Genomic DNA, 6,000 nt, shown 5'->3' with positions numbered 1-6,000 from the left:
GTATTTTGGGAAGAGCTAGGTAATCTAAAAGGTTTCAAGCATAGAATCGGATTAAAGGCTTCCTCTATCCCAATAGTACACAAATTGAGAGCTATACCTCTGACAGTTAGAGCGGCTGTGAAGGAGGAATTAGAAAACATGGAAAAACATGGCATAATTGAAAGAATTGAGGGTTCTGAATGGCTCTCTCCTTTGCTAGTGGTACATTAACCAAATGGAAATTGAGAATATGCATTGACCTCAGGTCTGTTAATCTTTGTGTTATTCCCAACAGTCACCCTTTGCCCAATATAACTGAGAAGTTGGGGACCATAAAAGGGACAAACGTAATGAGTACCTTTGATTTGAAGTCGGCATATCACCAAATTGTCCTCCATCCGGATTCTTGAAATATTACAGGGTTTAACACGTCAGAGGGACTGTTTCAATGTCCATGAATGCCATTTGGTTTAGTGTCTGCTACTTCTGTTTTTCAACTTGTCATGTATCAGCTCTTTCATGATAGGGAAGGAGCATTGTGTTTTCAGGATGACATTTTGGTATATGGTGTAAATCAAGAAGAGCATGTAAAAGTGCTTGATGTTTTTATGAATGCAGGACTAACTTTGAGCAAAGAAAAGTTCAAATTTAGCATGTCTAGAATTCAGTATTTAAGTCATGAGATTTCAGCCTCAGCGATTTGACTGGGAAAGGGTTTGGTGGAAAATATTAGACATTTTCACAGTCCTGTTTATGAAGAACAAGTGGTGTAATTTCTTAGCATTGCCGAATATTATGCTTCATTCAATCCAGGCTTGGCAAGCAAGTCCAGTCAAATGAGAGCTTTAGAAAGAAGAAGTTTTTCTGGAGTGAGCCGTGTTAGAAGCAGTTTCAGGAAGTATAATTGGCTTTGGCAAAGACTCCTACATTTAGTAATTATGATCCTTGCAGACACAGTTTTTGACTACTGATGCAAGCAATCATGGTTTAGGCACTGTTCTTTCTCAAAGGTGTGGAAGTGGAGAGTGTACTGTAGCATTTGCTTCAATGGTTTTGAGGGATGCAGAATAAAAATGATTCAACAATTGAGAAGGAGCTTTTAGCCATCAAATGGGCTATTGAGAAATGTGGTACCTGTTTGTGGGTGGTGAAATGTACTGTGAGGTCGGACCATAAACCTTTAAAATAAATTCTTATATCGAAAGGTTTAGACAAGGTATCATCTTGCATTCGCAAATGGGTTGTGAGTTTTCAGGAATATGATTGGGAGATTGAATATCTTCTGGGTGTTACGAACAAGGCAGCCAATTGTCTATTAAGACTCACCAATGTAGTTGAAGATGATAGAGATGAGGAGGACAAGGAAGATCAGGTTATTTTCATCAACCAAAGGGTTGTAATGGAAAGTGAATGGCATGATATTTATGTCATCAGATGTTAATATGGTTAATGTCAGGGAAAGGCTTGAAGATGATATGATATGATATGACATGTATAACGCGCCTGTTTGGAAGTTTTTCTATGCGTAACAATACAAGGAGGGGAAAACAAAGCGAGGACAAAATAATGATCTTACTAGGCCTTGTGTTATTCAGATCATGCAAGTGCAGGGAAGAGGGAGGGGAGAAGTGCCGGGGGGAGGGGAGAAATCCAAGTAACTCAATAAGTGCAGCCAGCAGGTTGCTCATAGGTACAGAGAGAAAGGAGTGTAGGATTGCAGTTACAGACCCTTAAATGCAGGGGGAACCCAGAGGCAGGTGTCTGTAGAGAAAGTGATCTTAGGAGTGGTGTCATTCCTGATCCCACCATACATGTTTTTGATGAACTTTGTTTTAAAGATGGTTTGGTCCTCAGGGGTGACGAGTTGTTTCCTCCTTTAGAAATTCAGAGTAGGATTCTGGAGATGGCACATGTCATGAATATGTTTGATGTTAGAAATGCCACAAAGAAATGTACAGTCAAGAGGGGTGAGTGGGTGTGTATAAAACTTCCCCAAAACAGAATAGAAGGGGGAATTAGTTGGTCTAATCCGCTGGAAGTTATCAAGAGACTTCATGGCGCAGACCGGAGAGTGTGGAATGTGAATAGAGTTTGCAAATGTGTGTAAAGGCAGGTGTGGGTCCAGAGTGTTCCAAAAAAGAAAGAGTCAAGTGTGTCTACAAGTAAAGAGTCAATGTGTGCATTTATTTATTTATTTATTGTTCCTTTATATAGCGCGTACAAGACTCTAGTGTTCTTGATGGAAAAGATCAAATTGGATGGCGCAATGTATTAGGTCTCTCTTTACGATTTTGTTAGAAGCCAGGATTCCTGAGAGATTATGTGGATTAATTGTGCTATTTAAAGTTGTATCCATGTATTCCAAATGTTATTATTCATTGTAGAGTTAATATTCTTTTTTGTTTTTTGTTTAAACAAATGAATACAATAATGTTCTATATGTGCAATACCTTTTTGTAAATATGTTGGTTATTAATATGTAAATACCATGTTTTTGTTGAATATATAGTTCTGGTGAATTTCACAGTTTGGGAAAAAGGGAGATGTGTACTATTTATTACATAGGTGGAATGTGAGGTGGAACGTAGAACATGGAACACATAGAATAAGATGCGGTTTCTGTTTCATTTGAGAGGCTGACTTGGATGTATCCATTTTGGTGAACTTCTGATAAAGGACATTCTTACACTTACCTGTGACCTGTGGTCCTTTCAACTATGTATAGTCCCTTCTGCCCGATAAATGGCCGGCTACTTTTATTTTATTTATAAAGAACCAACACACAACTTAAAAACTATTAGTATCCTTTTAGAATATGCCGGTATACTAATAGAAATAAGCCCTCGATTGTGGGCATTACTGCTTCAGGTAAAGCCACGGGACCTGCATAAACTATGGTCCCTAGGACATTACCTGAAGCGGTAATGCCTCCCCCCCCCCAGCTCGGGGCTTATTGCTTAATTAAGTCTTTTTTTAAAACATTGCAGCTTATGTACGTTTTAGGCCGGAATTCGTCTCATGGTTTGGTGGCAGGGGAATGTACCATAGACTGTGGAAGGATGCATGAATATTAAATAGTCCATCCATGGATCAAAGTGCACAGGTTTGGAGCCACTTCAAATCCAAAATAGCTTTTTCATTCACTGTGCACACAAAGTTGCATTTGTTAATGGCTACAGAATCCAAACCACACAAAATGCAGTTTTGAATAGCTTTTATTGAACTAACTGAAAATAAGATTATTACTGCTAGTATTTTCAGTTAGTCCAATAAAAGGTATCAAAACCTCCTTCTTGTGTGGAAAACTGGACTAATACAGTACCTAACCTTTATTTGCACAGTATTATTATTAGAAAATGCTTATTGAAATGTATGTTACTATTGTGTGAGCATTTTTAATTTATTTCCTTTAAATTTTGGGCCGAGCCTGGGTCAATGTAACTTGCTTGAACATCGCCAAATCAAGGGTATGAGATAATGGGCGCTTATTCCGGCAGCGGAATAACCGCCAATAAGCAAAATGGTATTTCCACCACACTACAAATTGAAATACCACCAAAATACCTCAGAAAATGGGCAGTAATTCCACCGGAACACTGTACTTACCTCCACCTGCAAGGTGGAGGTAAATTCATACAGATGATGGAAAACAGGTGCACCCAATCCACTCTGAAAGACTATTAGAGGCCTGCACCTGACCAAAAAACACTTTCAAACACCATGCTGCCTTCAGCTATCACTAACTGGGACATGCAGCTCCTCCTGCCCTACATTGAGCTGCAGAGGCACGAACAGCAGCACAGGACACATAGTGCAGAGAGCAAGAGGAGGACATGCAATGTAAGGTGAGCACCCATGCCCCGGGTCAGGCCCTCAACCTGAGCATTGACTGATGCCGAGCCCATTACCCTGTACTGGCTGAACAGGGAGACCATTGCAGAGGTACTGGCCATGATCCAAAACAACAGCTAGAGTAGGATCAATATCAGGACAGCCCTTCCTCCACTGCTAAAGCTTGTCTTTCTGCTGTAATTCCTTGCCAGTGACAGCTTCCAGCGCACTGTAGGCATGCTACATGGCATGTCCCAGGCTGCTCTTTCACTTGTGCTCGGGCTGGTGCTGGAGGCATTCCTGTGCAATGCAGCCCGGCACATCTCTGTGCCCGCCACCCTGGCACAGATAAGTGCCACAAAGGCACATTTCTATGCAACAGTCCACATGTCAAACATATGCAAAATGAACAAAAGAGTCTGATAATTTGTGCCAACCTTAATTTTAGTCAGAAGAAAAAACACAGAGGCCCTTCTCAAGTGTTGGGTCGGATGCATCTCCAAATGGAAGAATGAAAAAGAAAAAGAAAATCCCTCGACACGTGTTTCTCCACCTAATAATACTGGTGGTTCATCAACAGGGTTTTGTCATTATTTTGATTTTTACCTAACTAACTAACTAAGGAATTTCTTATATAGTGCAATCATTCACCCAAAGGTCTCAAGGCGCTTACATTAACATACATATACAAACACATAACACTTAAGCGCCAGAGAGGAGAGAAGAAAGTAGATGCCATGAATCATGGCGACTAACAGGTCCTGAGGGGTAGCCAGTGATCTTAAGGCACCATGTGGAGATTAGACATGTAAATACAATACCTAAAATACAATGTCATTATTTGAATTAATATTTGTATTTTGTTCACTGACAAGGAGGTATCATACATTGTTTCAGGCTCTAGATTCAACTTCCTCTCAGTTGATGGAGGTAAAATGCGTATAGAATAGTTTATATTTGGAGTCCAAGATGAATTTGTTTGCACCCAATGGTTTTAAAGCTCTCTTTATTTGTCAATCCTTGTATTTTTGCTAAGCGTGTTGCTAAGGCTAAATATAAATATACTGCTTTTAGTTTTCTTGTATAAGTCCCATTTGGCAATTTCCATTGCTTTTATATCTAATATAGACAGGTCAAATTAATGAAAGCTTGGTTTTCAGTTTACCTTGTAGTTTGTGAAATTTCCGCGTAGGTTTCCCGTTGCGTATTTATCCTTGCGGCATGCTAACCGTGCAGGACTAAAAAATGGCTGATTATTTATACTAACATGATGATGCGATTATGCACGTTATGCGCGATCGCATCATCATGTTTTCACCATCTTGTTTTGGGCTCAGGTGCTTATTTTAGCCACACAGATTATGCTTAACGCAAGGTCACGTAAAGATTATACTTACTTAAATCCTAATATGGTGCAATTCTTTAATCCAAACGGTGTCACTTCATTGTTTATGATGTCATTTAATTAAACAAATGTTGTGAGATTGGGAGAGCCATATATAATGCTCTACTCGATGATTGCATTATGTAGTGTTTGGAGCAATAGAAAGTAAGATTAGCATTACAAAATGTATGTGGGGGCTATACTAGCAATCATAATCAAATATTCACATTAACACAAGGGTTCTAAAGGAAATTGTGCATCTCTGTGTCTTCATTTAAACCAATCTGGCCTGTGTCCAATAAACATATCCATAAGGCCTCCCTTGATCTCAAAATATTCTCTTACCATCATACGGATTGTATCGATACCAAGAAATGTTATACCGTCCATAGGTTCTTTCTGGTGCTCCTGTTGAAAATGAAAGCCCAAAGGAAATCTTGTATCCTTGTTCTTGACTGTACACAATTGTTCGAATATTCTAATTTTCAAAGGTCTAATGGTACTTCTTATATATAATTTTTGGCAGATACATTGAATGCTGTATGTCAAACGTAATTGCTGCGTTTGACTGCACCCATGTGCCGTTGTTTGTTCCCCGGGCATCTTAAAAGCCATACTTGAACAGGAAGCTGTCCCACTCCATGAATGTGCAGGTTATGTGCAGCGCACCCTTGGATCCACCCACGGCACCATGGTCCTCCGTAACATCACTCTGCCTGCGTACATTGAGTGCCACCAAGGGCAACCGACATGGATCCACCCACGGCACCATGGTCCTCCGTAACATCACTCTGCCTGCGTACATT

This window comes from Ambystoma mexicanum, chromosome 1q (genome assembly GCF_040938575.1).
Source record: "Ambystoma mexicanum isolate Mex_15411 chromosome 1q, UKY_AmexF1_1, whole genome shotgun sequence".
Classification (NCBI taxonomy): domain Eukaryota; kingdom Metazoa; phylum Chordata; class Amphibia; order Caudata; family Ambystomatidae; genus Ambystoma; species Ambystoma mexicanum.
This window is presented reverse-complemented; position numbering follows the sequence as displayed.